The 22,719-nt window shown below is 39.8% G+C and overlaps 1 long non-coding RNA gene across 1 annotated transcript; it reads right to left on the bottom strand.

Annotated features, from left to right (window-relative positions):
• Positions 1 to 683: 683 nt before the first annotated feature.
• On the bottom strand, positions 684 to 5,828 carry LOC117273472 (uncharacterized). The gene is made up of 2 exons (XR_011410250.1): positions 5,632 to 5,828; positions 684 to 4,250 (listed from the first exon to the last, which is right to left on the bottom strand). It is a non-coding gene; the product is annotated as an uncharacterized lncRNA (long non-coding RNA).
• Between the last annotated feature and the right edge of the window lie 16,891 nt (positions 5,829 to 22,719).

Raw genomic sequence — 22,719 nt, 5'->3', positions numbered from 1 at the left:
GTGTAGTTAGTGATTGAAGAGAAGAGATGATAACAACCAAATTCAATAACAAGAAATTGAAATAGGAAAGCAATAAAAGAGATAGAAGACAAGTGTTGAAACAAAGGAGCCTTAAGAAGACAAGTTTGTTGCCACAAGATATTTATAATAGTTGCAGAGGCACGGCTGAAGATATTTAGAGAGCTTTCCTTCAACAATGAGAGCGCGAGAATCAGAGTCAATCAATGGACAACCCATGAGCAGAGAAGAACAAAAGAAGGGAATTCCACGTATCAGAGGAATCAACCCCTCTACTGTTGCAGATGCACGACTGGAGAAGGCAACGGTTGTTTATAGGTTTTGAAGAATACGGAAGAGTTTTGTTTTAAAAAGAAATATTTTAGGGATAGAATAGTAAGTATTTTGGTCAAACCTAAAGTGCTTATAAACTGAAATTTGATAAGTTGGGGGAGACCAACTTATGGCTTTTGGCTTATTTTTGGCTTATAAGCACTTAACTTATAAACACTTTTAATTTTACCAAACGCGTAGATAAGCCAAAAAGTACTTATAAGCCAATTTGACCAGCTTATGAGCTTAGCCAAACACCCTTCTAATTACCTTTTATTAGGGCTCAAGAACAAGCACCTAGACTATTTGAATCATCAAGAGTAAAGCTCCCTCTTGCAAATACAAGGACAAAGTAAGCAAGGCAATCAAAAGTTCACCCACACTCTCAAAAGTAATCACAACATTCATCCTATGTCTAACTCTACCGGTAAGGAGTCGTTTGGTACATAACATAAGGATAATAATCTCGGGATAAAATTTGAGATTAACTTTATCACATGTTTATTTGGGGTATTAGTTAATCCCGGAATAACTTTTACACAAAAATAGTGGAATTAGTTATCTCATATATAAGGTGAGATAACTAATCTCATGAGATATCTCACCATTGTACCAAAACACATAAGAACTATACATGCTAAAGTTTTATGCTCCAAAAAAAATACTAAAATACCCTCTCTAGTAGGGCCTTCTTGACATGTCCTTGTACTTGGTCCTCCATTGAATTCAATTGGGCTCCTAGATGTTGACTTTGGTCCCTTCTTTTTATACATCTACTTTAGCATATTATAGAGCTTCAAGTCCTCTTGAATTGTTCTCTTAAGGCTCCGTAAGCTCTTGAAGATTGTTAGCAAGCTAACAAATTCAAGATGTCTATCTTGGGAGTGATTCCTTCTACAAAAGAATTCGTCCTCGAATTTGTAATTTTTTTATCTTGAAAGTAATTATCCTCCCCTTCTTCAAAAAAAATCGTTCACATATTTAGACCTTGCAAAATAAAGACGGAAATAAGAACCAATATAAAACCATCAAAATCAAAGATATACATAGCGAAAATGAGACGAGAAAATGTCCATGCATTCTTTTAACCTAAGTCTTCCTAGAAAACATAGAGTCTCCTCTTAAAGATAATATATAGCATCATCACATAGACTCTGTCGTATAGTTTCTCAAGTATGCACCAATATAACTCTCATAAGACTGTTAAACAAGTAAAATAATTTAGATAGACCAAATATATAAGCATGCCACTTGTATAAACCATATTTAGTCCTACCAACTCTGTTATCTTTTGAAGTTACTTCATGCCAAAGATTATAGTAATCAAGCTTAAGGTTCTTAGCACAAAGAAGCAAAGCGATAATCCAACCATGTTACTTTTAATATTCTTAGCACAAAGGTTTCTAATATTCTTCCCAAAATAAATACAATCATGATAAATCCAAGAATCATAATATCCACTAAGAATTATTCTTTTAAGCATCTTACTACTTGCTTGGCATAAAAGAAGATAATAGACACAAGAGAATTCAAAAATACCAAAATGCCTAAGAATTAAAACCATCATGCCCAAATTGATATTATCAAAAAAGCAGTTCAACCCTTATTTCAAATCAAGAATACAAATTGAGGATGTCAAAAAAACTACAAGATATTCACCAAGCATCCATTTAGTCCAAATATCTTTACAACATGTATCAAATTGAACACTTTGATGATAAAGTCAAGCATCCCGCAAAACAACAAATGTCCACTTTACAAATAAAGCATCAAAAACTTGACTCAAAAGGAGATCACAAATATAAAATAAGTCAAAGAAACTAGCAAAACTAAAAAATAAAACTTGGATATTATACTTAGCTTCTTCAACTCCAATTGAGTAATACCTCAAATCACACTTGGTATATATTCTCTTAAGAGTAAGGTCAAGAGATCTACCAAGGTTATCCATAATTCCTATGCAGAAGTAGTTATCTTCGGAATCAAACACGAATATCATTCTCAAAACTTTCTTAACTACATATACCAACTCACAACATGAATCAAATAGCAACATCAAAGAGTTATTGTCCATCAACACATAGTTGCTACTACAAAAGTCAAAGGCATAGCAAGTTACCTTCATGGCTTTTGAAAGCCCAAAAATAAGCACTACCAAATCAATATAATGTCCTTGACTTTAAATAGCAATGACACATCTAACCCCTATAGTCCAAGACGGTGATTCCAAGCACTTTTCTTCCTTAACGTTTCTTTTGTGATGAACCTTCACACGTAATTCAAGGAAATTAGTAAAGTCATCAAAAGAAGATTTGTATATTTAAGCTCAAATAACTTATTCTATTCTTTCAAATGATTATTCTTACATTTCTTCTTATAAGCGTTAATAAAACTTAACCAAAATGCATCCTCAAAAATCTAAGAATAGAGTACGTATAGAAACTAATACTAAAATTAGCATCAATTGGTTTACTTCCCTTGTCATCTAAAATCACGTATTCCTTGAGAATAGCATTAGGACTCTTATTTTCATGCATATAAAATGGCTCTTCATTGGAGTCCATCACATCAAACAAAGAAGGAGTTAATTCATTTAAACTCAAATAAAGAACATTTTCATTACAAACCAAATAATTCTCTTCTTTTGGGTTGTACCCACCAATCTTCATCCACAATTATCATCAAGTGCAAGCAATGTTATCACAAAAGTATCTTCCAAAATAAAATCTTTGAAGGGTGTCCAAACCATTAGCTTCACCTTCTAAAGTAGTGTCACATATATGCTCAAGATCAATGTTAGAACAACTCAAAGAAAGATTTATACCTTCAACACAAAGATCACATTTTACTAATTCATCTTGCACAGTTGCACTAAATAAAGGATTACCTTATAATTAAAATTTGGACACAACTTAGGCTCACAAAAGAATATTCTTGATGCAGATGGCATGAGAGTCAGTCCTATCAACAATTATCCTTGAAAAAATAGGCTCCTCGACACGCGAGCATAAACTCCATGTCATGAAGCTCTTCAAATCAGAGTAAAGTCTTCAAGTTATAAAACTCCTCAAAATATGAGCGCATAAGTCGCTGCGCTCCTTGATGCACGAGCATATACTAAGTGTTACTCCTGGTCCGTAAGAGTATAAATTGTGTGCGGCTCAAAAAAAATATTTGCTAGATTAAAAACCTTAAAAGGGCCGGTCTAGGTAAAAGTTAGGACCAAAAAATATCCGCTAGATTGAAAACCTTGAAAAAGACGGCTTAGGCAAAATTTAGAACCAAGAAAATTCCTGTTAGGTTGAAAACTTCGAAAGAGGCGGCCTAGTCAAAATTTGAAAAAAATTCACCCACTCTAAACTACGAGATGACTTGATCCTATTCACCGATATATGTAGGCACCTTAGAGTTGCATTCTAAGTTTAGTCGCATGAGTTAAAAAATATATATCACCCCTAACATTGTTCGAGTAAAGTACAATGAAATCGGGTCCACTTGATTGGTACTTGAAAATTGGGCTACGTGTATTTTTTCATAGAACTTTATGCCATATCATATATTGATGGGGGCAAGCCTCCATAACAAATTAGCGTCTCTGAAGGATGGTTGTAGTCGTTTAGTAGGAGGCCAATTCTTCAAGTTAAATTCTTCAATGCCAAGTCATGTTAAATTTGTCAAGTCCGCTATGCCATCAATTTGAAGTGCTCAAGCCTGCTGGGTACTTCAAGTCTGCCAAATCTTCAAGTTAGATTTTTCAAATCCGTTAAGTCTTCAAGATGAACTCTTAAAGTCCACCAAATCATCAACTTGGATACTTTAAGTCCGCCGAATCTTCAAGTTAGATTCTTCACTTTTGCCAAATCTTCAACATGGAGTCTCCACGTTTGCCAAGTCTTTGAGTTGGAATCTTCAAGACATAACTGAATTTGAAGGCGCGGACAAAAGTTTATCTATGCACTCCAGCTTATATGGGGATGAGTATCAATCTATTTGAACCTTAAAGTTATATTATTGTAATTGGGCGGGGATGAGTTTCTATCCCTTTGCACTCGAAGATTATCACTACTAGAAATTCGGCAAAAACCGATCAAGGTCGACCGACCAACTTTGGTCGGTCAAAAAACCAATCAAAGTTGGTCGGTTTTTCAAAATATTTTATTTTTTAATTTTGTTTTACGAAACCGACCAACTTTGTTCGGTTTTCTTTGGCGCAAAAATGCGGGAAACTATTTTTGAGTCCCGCAAAATTTATTTTTCAAGAAACCGACCAACTTTGGTCGGTTTTTCAATTAAAATAAATAAAAATTAATATTAAAAAAACCGACCAAAATTGGTCGGTTAATTCGGCCGGTCATTTAAAAAAATCGACTAACTTTGGTCGGTTATTTTCGTGCGAAAATACAATTAAAGAGTATAAATCAAATAAAAGACAGACTTAAAACAATATGCACCAATGGTCTAGTGGTAGAATAGTATCCTGCCACAGTATAGACCCCGGTTCGATTCCCATATGGTAAATCTTTTGATTACATAATTAAAATACCGACCAACTTTGGTCGTTTTTTTTTTTGCAATATTTGTTTTTTGAATTTAATTGACCGACCAAAGTTGGTCGGTAATTTCCGACCAACTTTGATCGGTATTCCTTTCCAACCCCTAAAATACCGTCCACACGTAAATGGTCGTGTTTTGGTCGGTTATTGGCCATTACCGACCAACTTTGGTCCTTTTTTTACCGGATTTCTAGTAGTGTATCCCACCTATTTCAGAGCGAGGATAAGTTTCCATCTCTTTGCGCCCTAAGATTATCGGACCGATTATTGGATAGGGATGAGTTTTCATACCTTAGCGTCTTAAAATTATTCCACCAATTTTTGATGGGGATGAGATTCTATCCCTTGCGTTCTAAGATTATCCCACATATTTTCGAGTGGGGATGAGTTCCATCCTTTGCGCCCCAAGATTTTCTCACCAATTCTTTTGGGGGGAAGGGGGAATGAGTTTTCATTCCTCAACGCCCTAAGATTATCTCATTGATTTCCATACAAGGATAAGTTTTCATCCTTTTGTGAAGATTATCCCACTGACTTTAGGGCGGGCATAAGTTTTCACGGCTTTGCGCCCTAAGATTATCCTACCGATTTTAGGTCGGGATGAGTTTTCATCCCCTTGTGCCCTGAGATCACCTTCTTCATGCATGAGTCATCTCTTTGAACAAGAACTCGTCCTTTTATTTTGACCTACAAAAAGGAAGAAAAAAAGAAAAAAATGACAAAGAAATCACAGAAAAAAAGTTGTTACCTCCTTAGTCCTCGCAAATCGGACGTAAGAGTTGATACAAAGAATGTATGTTGATGTTCATAATTGAAGACAACGTTGTTATATATAATGAGTGAATGTCGACTATCTAAAAGACTCATCTCAATGTGGGATAGAGGATTTTAGTGGTAAAGAGGTCAACACTCTCCTATTCTTAGCAGGATTCGACTTGGACGATGTAACACCGTAAGAGCAATTTAGCAATAAAATACTACCTATGTTCAATTTATGTGAACTTATTTCTTTTTTAGTTCGTGCAAAAAAAAATGACCCCTTTCCATATTTGAAAACAATTTACCTTTATGCAATGATTTATAGCCACACAAAATATATGTGCCTCATTTTACACCACAAATTCAAAAGTCTTCTGTCTTTTTTTAAACTCCGTGTCCAGTCAAATGAGTTCACATAAATTAAAACAGAGGAACAGTAAATACGAAAGAATTCAATGAAAGAAAAAGACTATTTTCATCGTTCAACAACTTTACAATCTGTGCAGTTGTTCCTTATATCCAGAAAATGACAGCTCTCTTAAATACAAAATCGAATAACTTCCCCGTATAAAAAAAGTACATGTCCCATTCTAGAATAATTCCTATCTCAGCTACTTGAGGGATAAAGTGATAATAGTAAAACTAAGGGGAACAATATAGATCATATGACAAATTTAATGAAGGCCAAATCCATATATTACTCATTCAACTTGGCTTCATTTTTTATTTTGTCACTCTATCTCAGCCTTGGATATTTATTACACCTCAGATTTGTGTATGCACATACGCTATATTTTTTTGTGCTGGTTTCAGCTTTTGTGTTAAAATGAAACATAAGAAGTAAAGTTGGAAGGTCAAGTTGGAAGAAGGTTGAGATAGAGTGCCAAAATAAAAAATGGACCAAATTGAATGAGTTGTATATGTATTTGGCCCAAACTACCCCTAAATCTTTTCATTGACTATCTCAGATTGTCACATTCCATTCCCCTTCAACAAAAAGCTTTAACCACCGCATTCAAAGTTCGGAAATTTTGATCTCAAAAAATAATACTCATTTTATATTGCTTCTTCTTAAGTGAGATTAGCCCATTGAACCAGTACTTGCACTGAAGCTCATTTCTCATTTTTACCAATTTTTGTTTCTAAAATTGCTACTGGTTCAGCTAATAATTGACCTTCTTGGTTCCAGTTAAGAGGCCCTTGTGATGGAAAATGATGAGTGCCTACTTTTTTCTTCAACTGTGATACATGAAACATTGGATGAATGTGTGACCCAGGAGGCAATTGAAGCTTGTAAGTGAAAGGTCCAATCATTTGAATCACTTCATAAGGGACGAAATATTTTGCTGATAATTTTAAATTCCTCCTTACTGCCACAGAAAATTTCAGGTAAGGTTGTAATTTAAGGAACACACCTAATCTCCACCTTCGAATTTCCTGTCAGTTCTTTGCCTATCTGCATTCTACTTCATCCTTGTATACCGTCGAAATAGATTTCGGCCTTCGTACGATTAATCGAGTTCGAAACATAATCGATCGAAATAAGATTTCGAGATGGGTTCCGAATATGGTACAAACAAGCTTCGAGTCCGAGGGGCCGATCAATGTCGAGCTTATTATCAAGTTCGAATCCAAATTGAACTATGATGCAAAGTAAAGTTATCGAGCTTATGATCCAGAGAGCGACCAATATTGACCCCGAATCAATTTAAGAGTCCGAGTCAGAATCGAGCTCAAGCCAAGATCGATAGCTTGAGTCAAGACCGAAAACTCGAGTCAATATCGAGCTCAGAGACAAGGGCCGTTGCAATCCCACTAGAGGAGAGAATCTTGGCCGGAATTGTGGAAAAGTTGATTTATCATGAGTCTCCCACTACGCATTTTTAATTATATTTGAAGTAAGATCCCTCTACTATAAAGGGGATGGTTATCATTTCTGTAAAGGGCAAGTTTTTTGCTTACATTGTAATTCAAGCACCATATTCTCATATAGTGAAGAGTTGTTCTTTCAAGCTTCTTAAATTGATTCAACTTGTTTAGTCCTAAAATTCATCTTCTTTGCAACCTTATCTATTTAGCATTCTTTGTGATCCATACTTGATATTTTTATTTATCCTTACGATTTGTATTAAGTTACACCACATATCCTTAGAACTACGTACAAATTCAACTCTATCCGTTTTTCGGGTAAACAATCCTGACCTAGGCCTTTTCGAGGTTTTCTTTGAGAACTCGAGCCATGACTTGCCTCTCTTTGCAAATTGGATTAGCAGTACTCAACTGGGATTGGGCAATTAACTCAAAAGATGGTTGTGGTAGATCATATCCATAAAGGGCCTTAAAAGGGGGTCATCCTGATGGATGGTTGGAAATTAGTATTATACCAAAATTCCGAAAAGCTACCTATTTGTTCTATTTTGATGGACGATGCCCTGTCATGCACCTTAAGTAAGTTTTCAGGCATCGATTTAACCTCTCAGATTGCCCATCGGTTCGCGGGTGATAGGTCGAGCTCATTCTCAATTGCACTCCCAACCCTTTGAAAAGTTCCTTCCAAATTGTACTCATAAAGATAGGATCTTTGTCGGAAACAATGGAAATAGGTAACCCATGTAATTTACAAAAAATGTCAAGGAATATTTGTGCAGTTTGGTTAGCGGAATAGGGGTGATATAAGGCAAAACAAATAGGAAGACTTCGTGTAACGGTCAATTACTACTAGAATAGAATCTTTACCCCTAGATTTAGGCAACCCGTCAATAAAATCCATAGCCACATGCTCCCATGCTCGTGATGGAAATGGTTAAGGTTGGAGAATACCCGAATAAGCTTTCATCCTTGTTGCGCTGGCAAGTCTCACAGTTCTGCACCTAAATCTTCACATCATTAGGCAAGTTGGGCCAATAAAACAACACTCTCAGTATTTTCAAGGTAGCTAATATGTCGGAATGCCCTCCCCATAGAGTTGAATGCATATTCTTGATTGACCTTGACCTTGACCTGAGGTCTCATGTAACACCCCGTACATTCGGACTAGATGTGGATATGTTAAATGGGTATTAATTTGATATTTTAGACATGTGAAGTCCTATCGGGATGAGTATGGGTGGAAATAGTCTTTTGGAATCAAGACGGAGAGTGAGGTGCATAAGATTCGATAAAATCGACTAAGTTTATGGAAGGTCTATATTTCAGCCTGATTTCATGAAATTGTGTTACGAATTTGACAAAACTCAAAACATGAAAGTTGTAGCCCTTTGAAATAGCATTCCAACAATATATTTTGCCTCCAAAACGGTTCTCTGTGAAAAACGTTATATGCGTTTTACAGAGCAATGCGCAATATGTGCGCCAAGTGCGCGTCCGGATGGTCCTGTGCGCGGCTGCGCACTTATGGCAGTGTTATTGCCTTTCTGTGCATTAGGTGCGCGGTTGGGCCTTCAGGTGCACGGGAGCTCACCCGGGGGTTCATTTAGCCCTACTTCGTCCCTCACACCCCAAAACACAAAAACTTACTCTGGAAAGGGAAGCTTTCAAGAACCTACCCTCCCCCAAGGTCATTCCATCATCTAAGGTGAGTTCTAATGGTAATTCTAAGTTGATTTCAATTTTTCAATACCTTATTAATATGGATAAACCCTTCAAATCATTAGATATTGGATTGGGACATCATTGTTGAGAAAAGAAACTCTAGGACTCGAATTCAAGAGGATTGAACATCAAAAAGGTAATATCTTCACCCTCATCAAAAAGAAACTCTACTATTCATGTTTATGTCCGGGTAGTTTTAGATTTACACCATACTTGTCGACACCGTTATTTGATCATATTTGTTAACTGTATCAAATGGAACTGAGTTGAGGATTTTTAAGGATTTAAAAGCTTTATGTCGAATTGTCTTTATTTTGAAAAGAATCAAAGAAGGGTTATGATTTATTGATAAATTTATATTTGATCGCGTCGCATATATGATTCGCGAGCAGGGTAATAGATGCATATATGGTTCGCGCCGTTCGACCCTCGGCAATGCATAATTTATATTTGTGTTGGATCGGGCCGAACGTTCTTGGTGGTATTCGTGTGTGATAATAAAACTAGAAGTTCCTTTCATAATCGGTATAAATTCAATGTTTGTGTGATCATATGTTTTGAAGGAAGGAAGTGATTCAAGCTCTTAAATATTTCTGAAGACTTGCTCAGTTATTTCCTTGTTCTAAGTCTTATTGTTGTATATCATGCTTAATTAGAATTTCATATTATCATGTTATTGGCCCTAGTAAGTGTTGGAGTTGACCCCTCGTCACGCTACACTTCTGTACCTAATTGTACAGGATCTGAGGCAGGTGCATCTAGTTATCAGTCTGGTGCGCAGATTTGATCCCCATCTCGAGACTTCACGGTGAGCTGTCTTCCGAGCCGTTCTGTAGTAGCTGGAGTCTCCCTTATGTTTTATTTTGTTTCTATCTATTTTATTTCAGACAGTAGGCTAGTGTTCTTTTGTATATTCTACTAGATTACCCACAGACTTGTGACACTAGGTCCTGGCACACATACTAGTAGACTTACGATTTTGGATTTGTTTACATGATTACCATTTGTACTCGTTTGCTTTCGTTTAATTATGTCACCTTTGCAAATTTCTAAATCTTTTAAACAAATGAGGAAATGTTATCCACTTAGTAATTTATTTAAATGGGAAACCATTAGTTTGATCAGTGTTGGCTTGCCTAACAATGGTGTTGGGCGCCATCACGGTCTGAGATGGAATTGGGTCGTGACAACATGATATCAGAGCACTAGGTTCACGTATGTCTCATAAGTTATGGGCAGACCTAGTAGAGTCTTGTGGATCAGTGTGGATACGTCCGTACTTATCTTTGAGAGGCTATAGGGTGTTAGGAAGCTACTCTTTATTCATCTCCTATCGTGCAGTTGGTGGTATACTAAAACCCTTTCTCTCATTCTCTCACATATGGTGAGGACGCGTACGGCGGACATTCTAGACCCGGGAGGAGCTGCTCCCCCTATTGCTAGAGGCCGAGCCAGAGACCAGGGGAGGGCACCGGCTCGAGGTAGGGGACTAGGGCGCCCCAGAGCTGCCCCAGTAGCACCACCAGTAGATCTAGTGGAGGATCCCATCATTGAGGAGCAGGTTGAGGTGCCCGCCATAGAGCCAGCTCGACAGATTTCATGTCAGCACCGGGTTTTCAGGAGGTCATGGGTCATATGTTGCGGTTCATAGACACTATGACTCAGGCTGGGTTATTTCCAGCAGACCCAACCACATCTCAGGTGGGAGGGGGAGCGCAGACCCCTACTGCCCAGGCTCCGGGGCATGCAGCTATAGTATATCAGACTCCGGGTACACTACGTGTGGGCGGAGCCCAGTCAGTTGTAGTGGTTGCACCTAAGCCTAGACCAGTTGCGGACGGCGATCCACAGAAGCTATTGGACAGATGGACTAGGCTACACCCTCCTATCTTCGGGGGCTAGCGGCATCAGTATCCCCAGGACTTCATTGATCGGTGTAGGGACAAACTGCACAACATGAGGATATTGGTGTCCCATGGGGTGGATTTCACTACTATCCAGTTGGAGGGCAGGGCCCGTAGATAGTGGTAGTCGTATCTTCTTGGCAGACCAGCGGGTTCTCCTCCCATGACTTGGGACTAGTTTACACAGCTTTTCTTGGACAAGTATATTCCACCTTCTCAGAAGGAAGAGTTGCGAGGTTAGTTCGAGTAGCTCGAGCAGGGTCAGATGTCATTGACCGATTATGAGGCGAGATTCTCTGAGTTGTCTCATCACTCCCTTATGATACTTCCTACCGATGTAGAGAGAGTGCGGAGATTTGTTGCGAGGTTGCACCACGGTATTCGGGCTAGTATGGCCCGGGAGGTTGAGATTGGTACTGATTATCAGCTAGTAGTGGAGATTGCTCGGAGGATTGAGGGCTACCGCCAGAGGGGTAGAGAGCAGATGCAGCACAACAAGAGGACCCATTTATTTGGAGAGTTTAGAGGTGCCCCGGCTAGGGGCAGAGGTCAGTTTGGGAGGGGTCAGCCTAGCAGGCCCACATATCCAGCACCTCCACCTCCTCGGGGTGCTCCAGCGTGACCCTATTTTAGTGTTATACCAGAGAGTTCTTATCGCCCACCAGCTCATCATGGTCCTTCCAGTGCCTATTTCAGTGCCATGCCAGAGAATTCATACTGCCCACCAACCATCCATGGTTCTTCTAGTGGGTATCCAGGCCATCAGGGTCAGACTTCGGGGCAGAAGTCTATGATACCGAGAGGTTGTTACAAGTGTGGAGATCCGGGTCACACGAAGAGAACCTATCCCAGACTTCGAGGCAAGGCAGTACAGCAGGGTCATTAGCCCATGATTACAGCATCAGCCGTCCTACCACCCAGAGGTGGGGGGACAGACGAGTAGGGGCTGTCCTAGAGGTGGAGGCCAGGCAGGGAGAGGTCAGCCAGCTATTGTTCAGTCAGGTGGAGGCAGCCAACCGACGCTCCAGCTAGATTCTATGCTTTCTCGGCCAGACCAGATGCAGTGGCTTCAGATGCCGTGATCACAAGTTTTATTTCTGTCTGCAGTAGGGATGCTTCAGTGTTATTTGATTCAGGATCTACCTATTCATTTGTATCGTCCCTGTTTGCTTATTTCCTGGATATTCCTCGCGAGTCCTTGGGTACTCATGTTTATGTGTCCACTCTTGTGGGTGATTCTGTGATTATGGATCGGATCTATCGGTCCTTTGTGGTCTCATTCTGTGGTTACAAGACTAGAACAGACCTTCTGTTACTTAATATGACTGACTTTGAGGTCATCCTATGCATGGACTGGTTATCCCCATATCACGCCATCCTTGATTGCCATGCCAAGACTGTTACCTTAGCAATTCCAGAGTTGCCTAGATTGGAATGGAAGATTTCGTCTGTCAGTACATCTAGTCAGGTTATCTCTTTTCTGAAGGCTCGACGTATGGTCGAGAAGGGTTGTTTGGCTTATCTAGCCTATGTTCGGGATACCACCGCAGAGTCTCCGACGATTGAGTCAGTGCCAGTAGTCCAGGAGTTCGCCAATGTGTTTCCTTCTGACCTTCCAGGCATGCCACCAGATCGTGATATTGATTTCTGTATTGACTTGTCTCCAGGCACTCAGACTATATCAATCCCACCGTATCGTATGGCTCCGAAAGAATTGAAGGAGTTGAAGGAACAGCTCGAGGAGTTGCTAGCGAAGGGGATCGTCAGGCCGAGTGTATCACCTTGGGGTGCACCTGTATTATTTGTGAAGAAGAAGGATGGGACTATGCGTATGTGCATTGATTACCGCTAGTTGAACAAAGTCACCATTAAGAACAAGTACCCGTTGCCGCATATTAATGATTTGTTTGACCAGTTTCAGGGCGCTAGGGTGTTTTCTAAGATCGACTTGAGATCGGGATACCATCAGTTGAAGATTCGGGACTCAGATGTTCCAAAGATTGCCTTCCGTGCTAGATATGGCCATTATGAGTTTCTAGTGATGTCCTTCGGCCTGACTAGTGCCCCAACGACATTTATGGATTTGATGAACATGGTGTTCAGGCCTTATATCGATTCCTTTGTTATTGTCTTCATTGATGACATCTTGATTTACTCAAGTAGCATGGAGAAGCATGAGCATCATTTGAGAGTGGTGCTTCAGACCTTGAGGGAACAGAAGCTATATGCTAAGTTATCAAATGTGAGTTTTGGTTAGATTCTGTGGTATTCTTGGGGCACATGGTATCAGGCGAGGGTATTAAGGTGGATCCCAAGATGATTGAGGCGGTTCATAGTTGGCCTCGTCTTACTTCGGCGACTGAGATCAAGAGTTTCTTGGGGCTAGCAGGTTATTATCGCTGATTTGTGGAGGGCTTCTCATCCATTGCAGCACCTTTGACTAGATTTATCCAGAAGGGTGCTCCGTTCTGTTCGACCGATTATTGTGAGGCGAGCTTTCAGAAGCTCAAGACAGCTTTGACTACAACACCAGTTCTAGTGTTGCCTTCCGGTTTGGGGATGCATACGGTGTATTGCGATGCTTCACACGTTGTCTTGGGTTGTATATTGATGTAGGAGGGGCAAGTTATTGCATATGCTTCCCGTCAGCTGAAGCCCCATGAGAAGAATTATCCTGTGCATGATTTGGAGTTGGCCGCGATTGCTCATGCTCTTAAGATCTGGAGGCATTATCTATATGGGGTGCCTTGTGAGGTTTACACTGATCACCGCAGTTTGCAACACTTGTTCAAGCTAAGGGATCTCAATTTGAGGTAGCACAGATGGCTTGAGTTACTAAAGGACTATGACATCACTATTCTTTATCATTCAGGCAAGGCAAATGTAGTCGTGGATGCCTTGAGTAGGAAGGAAGAGAGCATGGGTAGCTTGGCATTCATTTCAGCAGAGGAGAGGCCACTAGCTTTGGACATTCAGTCCTTGGCCAACAGACTTGTGAGGTTGGATATTTTAGAGCCCAACCGAGTTCTTGCATGTGTTGTTTCCCAGTCTTCACTATTGGAATAGATCAAGGCTCGACAGTTTGATGATCCGCACTTGGGAGTTCTCAAGGAGACGGTACTATAGGGTGTTGCCAAGGAGGTTTCTATTGGCGAGGATGGTGTCCTGCGACTACAGGGTCGTCTATGTGTTCCTAATGTCGATGGCTTGAGGGAGAGGATCCTAGAGGAGGCACACAGTTCTCGATAGTCCATTCATCCAGGTGCTACGAAGATATATCGGGACCTGAGACAGCATTATTAGTGGCGGCGGATAAAGAAAGGCATAGTTGAGTATGTAGCTAGGTCCCTAAATTGCCAGCAGGTTACGTATGAGCACCAGAGGCTAGGTGGCTTACTCCAGCAGATGACTATACTAGAGTGGAAATGGGACCGCATTACTATGGACTTCGTAGTTAGGTTGCCGCGAACCTTGCAGAAGTTCGATGCAGTTTAGGTCATTGTTGACAGGTTGACCAAGTCAGCACACTTTATTCCAGTTGCAACTACTTATACTTCAGAGAGGTTGGCCAGATTTATATTCGGGAGATAGTTCGGTTGCACGGTGTGCCTGTTTCCATCATATCAGACAGAGGCCCTCAGTTCACTTCATATTTCTAGAGAGCCGTACAGAGTGAATTGGGGACCCGTGTAGAGCTCAGCACTGTGTTTCATCCACAGACCGACGGGTAGTCAGAGCGGATAGTCTAGATTTTGGAGGACATGCTCAGAGCATGTGTGATTGACTTTGGGGCACAGTGGGATCAGTTCTTGCCTTTGGCCGAGTTTTCTTACAATAACAGTTATCAGTCCAGCATCAAGATGGCTCCATTTGAGGCTTTATATGATCGTCGATGTCGTTCTCCTATCGGGTGGTTTGAGCCCGGCGAGGCTAAGTTATATGGTACTTATTTGGTGAAGGATGCCTTGGAAAAGGTAAAGTTGATTCAGGAGCGACTTCGCACAGCACAGTCCAGACAGAAGAGTTACGCAGATCAGAAGGCGCGTGATGTATCATTTATGGTAGGTGAGAAGGTTCTATTGAAAGTCTTGCCGATGAAGGGCATTATGAGATTCGGGAAGAAGGGCAAGTTGAGCCCAAGGTTTATAGGCCTATTTGAGGTGTTGAGGTGGGTTGGGGAGGTTACTTATGAGCTTGCTTTACCTCCCAGCCTATCAGGGGTTCATCCTATTTTTCACGTGTCTATGCTCCGGAGGTAGCACGCCGACTTGTCACATGTGTTAGATTTCAGCACTATTCAGCTAAATGAGAGCTTGGGTTATGAGGAGGAGCCAGTTGCCATTGTTTCTAGACAGGATCGCCAGTGGAGATCCAAGAGGATTTTCACGGTAAAGGTCCAGTGGAGGGGCCAACCAATCAAGGAGGCAACCTGGGAGTCCAACGAGGACATGCGGAGTAGATATCCACACTTATTTAACACTTCAGGTATGATTCTAAACTCGTTCGAGGACGAACGTTTGTTTAAGAGGTGGAGAATGTAACAACCCGACCGGTAGTTTTTCTTTCTAGAACCTCCGATCCCCTAAATAAGACTTCCCGTACATGATTTTACTATTTTATGACTTGCGGGAATAGTTAGTTCGGGATTTGGAAGGGTTCGGGTTGGAATCGGAACACTTGGTTCCTTAAGGTTGGCTTAAAAGGCCAAGTTTGACGTCGGTCAATATTTTGAGTAAACGACCTCAGAATCTAGATTTGACGGTTGTAATAGGTTCATATGATGATTTCGGACTTGGACGTATAATCGGATCGGGTTTTAGATGACCCGGGAGCGTTTCGGCGCCTAATAATGAAAGTTGGTTCTTGAAGGTTTTAAATGTTCTTTAAATCTAGTTTGGAGCGGGTTTTGGTGATATCGAGGTCCAAATGGAATTCCAAGATCGGGAATAGTTCTGTAATGTCACTAAAGACTTGCACGTAAAATTTGGTGTCATTCCGAGTAGTTTAAGTACGATCCAGCGCGTTGGAAGTAAATTGAAGAACTTGAAGTTCTTAAGTTTGATTCAATTGGTTTTGGGGTGCGATTCTTAGTTTTAATGTTGTTTCGGGCGTTCCAAGAGTTCGAGCGAGTCCGTTTTATGATTCCAAACTTGTTGGTATGTTCGGGCGGGGCCCCGGGGGCCCCGATTGTCAATCGGACGAGGCTCGGACCAAGATGAGAATTTTGAGCAATAGCTGATGCACCAGATCTGTCAAAACCGCACCTGCGCTTGGTCAGCCGCATGTGCGAGCTCCCAGGTGCGGGCCAAGCCTAGTAGAAGCGGCCAAAGGAGGGTAGTCAAGTTCCGCATATGCGGCCCGTCCTCCGCAGAAGCGGGTACCCGTCCACAGAAGCGGTCCCAGCCGGCTCAGTGAATTCCGCAGAAGCGAGGGCGTAGGTGTGTCCCTATGACTGCAGGTGCGGAAACTGCTGGAGGCAGTGAGCCTCATTTATTACGGGTTAGAACCATTTTTATCACATTTTCTTCCACTCTTGGGCGATTTGAGAGCTTTTAAGGAGGAGATTTCGACCTAGCTTTGTGAGGTAAGTAATTGCTTCTACATATGAGTTTAGTACATATATTATGGGTAGATTTCCACATGAAAATTGGTAGAAATCATGGGTTGAGATGAAAAAAACTTAGGTTTTAATAAAAATGAGATTTTACCACGAAAATGATTATGAAACTTAGTGAAAATCATATATTATGTTCCTAAGGTTATGGGTAACAACTTTCTTCAAAGATTTTCGGAATCCGGGCATGTGGGCCCGGGGATGAATTTTAGGAATCTTGCAATTTTGGTTGGGTAATCACTTTAATAGTGGAGATATGAACTTTTGAGCAATATATTGATCGATTTATATTATGTTTGTCTAGTTCCGAGTCATTTGGCATCAAATTTGGAGGTTTGAGCGCATTCTTGAATGGGGAAGTAAGCTTTGAGACGAGGTAAGTCTCTTGTCTAACCTTGTAAGAGGGAACTTACCCCATAGGTGAACTTAATTAATATATGTTGTTATTTGTGGGGGCTACGTACGCACAAAGTGATGAGAGTCCGTACGTAGCTACTATTCCTGTTTATGTCCGGGTAGTTTTAGGTTTACATCATACTTGTGGACACCGTTATTTGATCATATTTGTTAACTGTATCAAATGGGACCGAGTTGAGGATTTTTAAGGATTTAAAAGCTTCAAGTCGAATTGTCTTTATTTTAAAAAGAATCAAGGAATGGTTATGATTTATTGATAAATTTATATTTGACCGCGTCGCATGTATAATTCGCGAGCGGGGTAATAGATGCATCTATAGTTCGCGTCGTTCGACCCTCGGCAGTGCACAGTTTACATTTGTGGTGTATCGAGCCGAATGTCCTCGGTGGTATTCGTGTGTGATAATAAAACTGGAAGTTCCTTTCATAATCGGTATAAACTCAGTGTTTGTGTGATCATATGTTTTGAAGGAAGGAAGTGATTCAAGCTCTTAAATATTTCTGAAGACTTTCTCAGTTATTTCCTTGTTCTGAGTCTTATTGTTGTATATCATTCTTAATTAGAATTTCATATTATCATGTTATTGGCCCTAGTAAGTGTCAGAGTCGACCCCTCGTCACTACTTCTTCGAGGTTAGGCTAGATACTTACTGGGTACGTATTATTTATGTACTCACGCTACACTTCTGTACTTAATTATACAGGATCTGAGGTAGGTGCATCTGGTTACCAGTCTGGTGCGTAGATTTGATCTCCATCTCGAGACTTCATGGTGAGTTGTCTTCCGAGCCGTTCTGCAGTAGCTGGAGTCTCCCTTATGTTTTATTTTGTTTCTGTCTATTTTATTTCAGACAGTAGGCTAGTGTTCTTTTGTATATTCTACTAGATTTTCCACACTTGTGACACCAGGTCTTGGCATACACACTAGTAGACTTACGATTTTGGATTTGTTTACATGATTAAGATTTGTACTCCTTTGCTTTCGTTTAATTATGTCACCTTTGCAAATTTCTAAATCTTTTAAACAAAAGAGGAAATGTTATCCACTTAGTAATTTATTTAAACGGAAAGCCATTAGTTTGATCAGTGTTGACTTGCCCAACAATGGTGTTGGGCGCCATCGTGGTCTGAGATGGAATTGGGTCGTGACATATATTGGGCCTGAGGCCGCAGTTTATTTATCCAGATAAATAGGTTGTTCATCATTCAGAAGTGGGAGTATTCATATCCTTACTTCCTTTGTTCAGATCAGTTATCAGTTATCAATTATCATTTCAATTTCAATAGTTATCATTTTAGTTATCAATTATCAATTCTCAGTTAGCAGCTCAGTATCAGTTTCACTATTTATATTTCTTTCTTTCAGTTGATTTACATACCAGTGCAATTCAAATGTACTAATGTCACTTTTTTTTCCTGGGGCCTACATCTCACGATACAGGTAATGATTTACAAGTTGATGATTCAGAGCGCTAGGATTCTCGTACCGGCTATTTGGTGATCCCAGTTCTTTCGGGGCATTATCATTACCTTACACTCTTCAGTATTTTTAGACAATCAGTGTTTTAAGTACTTCATTAGAGGATTCATAGACCTGAGTAACAATTAGACAGAGTCGCATGCTTTTCATGTTAAGCTATGTTGGCTACAAATATGTTTCAGAATTGTATTAGTATTTCTGCACTTTGATATATATAATCCAAACTTTTAGTATATCAGCATGTGTTAGTTTATCTTCCGCATTCAGTATGTTATGATATAACATGTTGATTCAGCCAGCCAGTTATTTCACTCGGTCACATGTAGTTAGGCACTGGGTGCCGTGTTACGTCCAAGCCCAGGTTCGGGGAGTGACAAAGCTTGGTATCAGAGTATTAGGTTCAAGTGTCCTAAGAAGTCTATGAAGTCATGTCCAGTGGAGTTTCCTTTATATGTGTGTGCCGGCCACTCATATAATTGGTTAACTACCAAGACATCCAGGATTGTCTCATTTCTTTTTACTCTAGATCATGCCATGAAGCTTAGAGCAATAGGTAACCTTCTCTTCCTATCGAATTTCGGACGTATCGAATGCCCAAGTAACGAGCATGAAAAGTCCAAGGTTCTAGAAAGGATGATTTGCCCATTGGGGTATAACTATGGAGTACAGGTTGGTAACAAATGCGACTTAAAAGGATGTTGAAAGTGGGATACAATGGATTGTAGTATAGATTAGAGCATAACCTTATCAGAAAGTACAAAAGTAGTTATCATGTTCTATGGTTATCGGTTTACCTCATTTACCAGTTATGCAGTCTTTCAGTTAGCATGTTTATGGTTATTTAGTATGCCAATATTCAGTTACCAGATCGCCAATTTTCAGTGCATCCAAATTCTGGTGACTTGTGAGTATACAGTGATGCCTACGGGTGCTAAAAGAAAATGTAAGTAATAGTGATTATAACAAAATATTTGCATGTTTTAGGTCCGGATTAAGACCCAAGACTCACCGAATGGTGCAAGAAGTAATTTATCATATAATGGTACACTCTGAAGGAGAAGTTTGTGTATGGTAGTGTATCCGTATGTGTTTTACCTCACAGAACAATTTATTTTAATTCTTGAAAATGGATCCATAGGTGGGATGATGATAGTTTAGATGTTAGACTCCACACATAATTTAAGAATATAACCGCGGCGGGCATAGAAATGATCACTATAGTTTGAGCAGAAAAGAGCCTAAGGGAAAAATACCTAGGAGTTTGAAACATTTGTTATTATCAAAGTTGTGTTTTACGCACGACTCATGCATATGACTAGAATAATATGATGTACGAAATGAGAACCAAGAGCAGGAGATATTGAATTTTAGGGAATGATTTTAAGTTGTTTAGATTTATTCAAATCAGAACTAGAAAGTACCATGTTAGTAAGTTACTATAAGAAGCTGCTATTATTGTGAGATAAAAGATATGGCAGTTCCCCCTTAGGTTATGTGACTAAGTGTTTACTTAAGATGTTTATAGTCTGATATGATTTAGTGCATATAAAGTTTGGGGGTTTGATATTCCAGTTTCATTTAAGACAGATGAATTTTTTCTAAGTGTGATCCATGTACATAGTTAAAAAAAAAGATAGTATGCGACCGTAGAATATGGTCATACGGTGATGGAAGTTAGAAATAACCTTATGCTTCACTTTAGTTATCTAAAGTAGAACAAGAAAACATGATTCTAGCAGGTGGTTAGTAAAAGAATAGTAAGTAAGTTTTGAGTTGATACAGTGAATTAGCAATTTCAGCAGAGCTAGTAGAGGTACAATTTGATTCACTTCGCCAGGTTAACTCTAGTGAGTGGATGACAGTTTGAAATACCGAACGTGTGTTAGAACCCAAAGAGTTTAAGTTAAACCCGAAGTATAGTGACCGTGGAAGAAAAATAAAATCAGCTAGCAGTAAGAGTGCAAACTACAAAAGAATAGCCTTTAGGAGTTATCGAAAAGAGGTTTCCCCAAGATTGACAGAGTGAGCAGAGTTAAATCATTAAGATTGTGTATGATAGTTATGAATACATTAGCTTTCTGTTTGTGTAAGTAATTTAGTTTTTCCTAGTAAGAAAGAATGCTCAGAAGCAAGTCGGAAGATAAGTCGTCATTGACATAAAGTGCAAGAATTATAGTAGATAATAAAAGTTGCTCAGATCCTAACAAAACAAAAGGATCCACAAGTACAAGATCGTAACCTTTGGTATAAAGGAGAGATGTGAAAATCGTCAGCAAGTGCAGTTGGAGATTTGATACCCACATAGCTTGCACGGGATATAAAAAACTATAAAACCATGCCCATGTATGTATCATGAGGGTAGTGCCATTGCACGAGACTCTAATCTTCGGAGTATAGACTTAGCTCATAACAATGCTATAAGTATTTTTAGGAAATACCTTAAAGAGATAATTAAGTATGGAAAGTATAGCTCATTATTGAGGCAGACAAGAGAACAATGGTGAAAGGAGTTCACCTGTTTGCCAAGGTAGTTTGACAAGAGAACTTCTCCTTCCGAGACTTGTGGCATTTGTTTTCTTATATTATTGTGGGTTATGCATTTCAGTATCAAGAAGGTGAAGGAAACACTTTTAGGTTCACATAAGGTCTCTTTAGAGTGGGTGTCTCGGTTGTGGTTCTTTGGGGTGCTTAAGAGGGAAGTCAGCAGCTTATGGGCCTTAGGGCGTTGTGGTTTTAAACTAGGGTCTCTTGTGTGGTGAATTTTTGTTAAGGATCGTGGTGTTCTAGAAAGGAGAAGTATCAATTTGAAGGCAATTTGGAAAGGACTTGGAGAAATAGGATAGCTTGGTAGTAGGTTGGAACAGTACAGTAATGGATATAATCGGTTATTTGGGTACTTATGATGTGGCTAGTCTCTACAAGTGTTTCATGGCAATGCTCTTGGGTTTTGATGAATTGCGTGGATGGGTTGAGTTAAAGAGATTCAGTTATGATAGCTTGGTTATGTGCAAATGGGCTTCGAAGAGTTCTCTATGGTTTTTACCACAGTTTGAGGAGTATATTTCCTGCTGGCGTGAGGAGAATGTGGTGTATAGTTAATTTCTCCTCGATGAAATCAAATGGAAATTCCTTGGCTAATTGAGTATGTAGTTGCTTGTGACTCGGGGTGGATTATGAAGTTCTCATATTTTTCAAATGATTGCATAGTATATGCGGTGTGTTGCATGGGATTGAGATTTACTTGAGCGAGATCACATTTCAGTTTTGAAGGGAAGGTCATAAAAATTCGTAGGCAGCATGGACGGTTTCAGATGATTGGGTAAATGATATTACTATTTGGTATGGGCTGATGAGAGTATAAATTTTAGAAGGGACAATGTGTTTTGATTTATGGATACTTCACTGGTACTGTGACAATCTCCTGGTTGATCGACTGCTGATATTCAAATTTTGCTATGTGGCACGGAAGAATTTTAAAAGTATTTCTCGTGGGATGATCATGTATGTGAGAAGTGTTAGACATTCTGGCGGTGGAGTTAGGATCAGATATGGTTATTCGTGTGTTCTATGGATTTGGAGACTGGGAGTTCTCAGGAGCGGATTGTTTCATGGGTGTGGACTGTGAGGTCATGGCCGAAGCTAGCCAGATGATAGTATGTGTTATGATTCAGTCATTGTGGGCTTTTGGAGGGTTATTTATCTAATTATGCGTGTTCGGAGTTGATTTGGGGGTCCATTGGTAGGCCCAATTAGGATGTGTATTCTACAGAAAGCCAGATTAGTTGGCTCCATACTGCTATTGTTGAGGGATGTATCATTCAGTTGTTGTTGAAATTATTTGTGTTCTGAAATGATCTGTTAGTTACTCTTCTATGCTACGAGGAGTTGTGATCCGTTGGTTAAGCACACTTGGTGCGGTTCTATGATTTAAGGCCTCAAGTAGGTCTGTGTTATGTTTTGGGATTGGTTGGTATGTTTAGACGGGGTCCCGGGTGTATTTCGGACCAATTGGAGACTTATAGCCTGTTTGACCAAGCTTCTCAAGAGGCCAAAAGTGCTTTTTTCTCTAAA

Source organism: Nicotiana tomentosiformis, chromosome 8, assembly GCF_000390325.3.
Source record: "Nicotiana tomentosiformis chromosome 8, ASM39032v3, whole genome shotgun sequence".
Classification (NCBI taxonomy): Eukaryota; Viridiplantae; Streptophyta; class Magnoliopsida; order Solanales; family Solanaceae; genus Nicotiana; species Nicotiana tomentosiformis.
The sequence above is the reverse complement of the archived record's forward strand: the minus strand, read 5'-3'. Positions and strand labels throughout refer to the sequence as shown.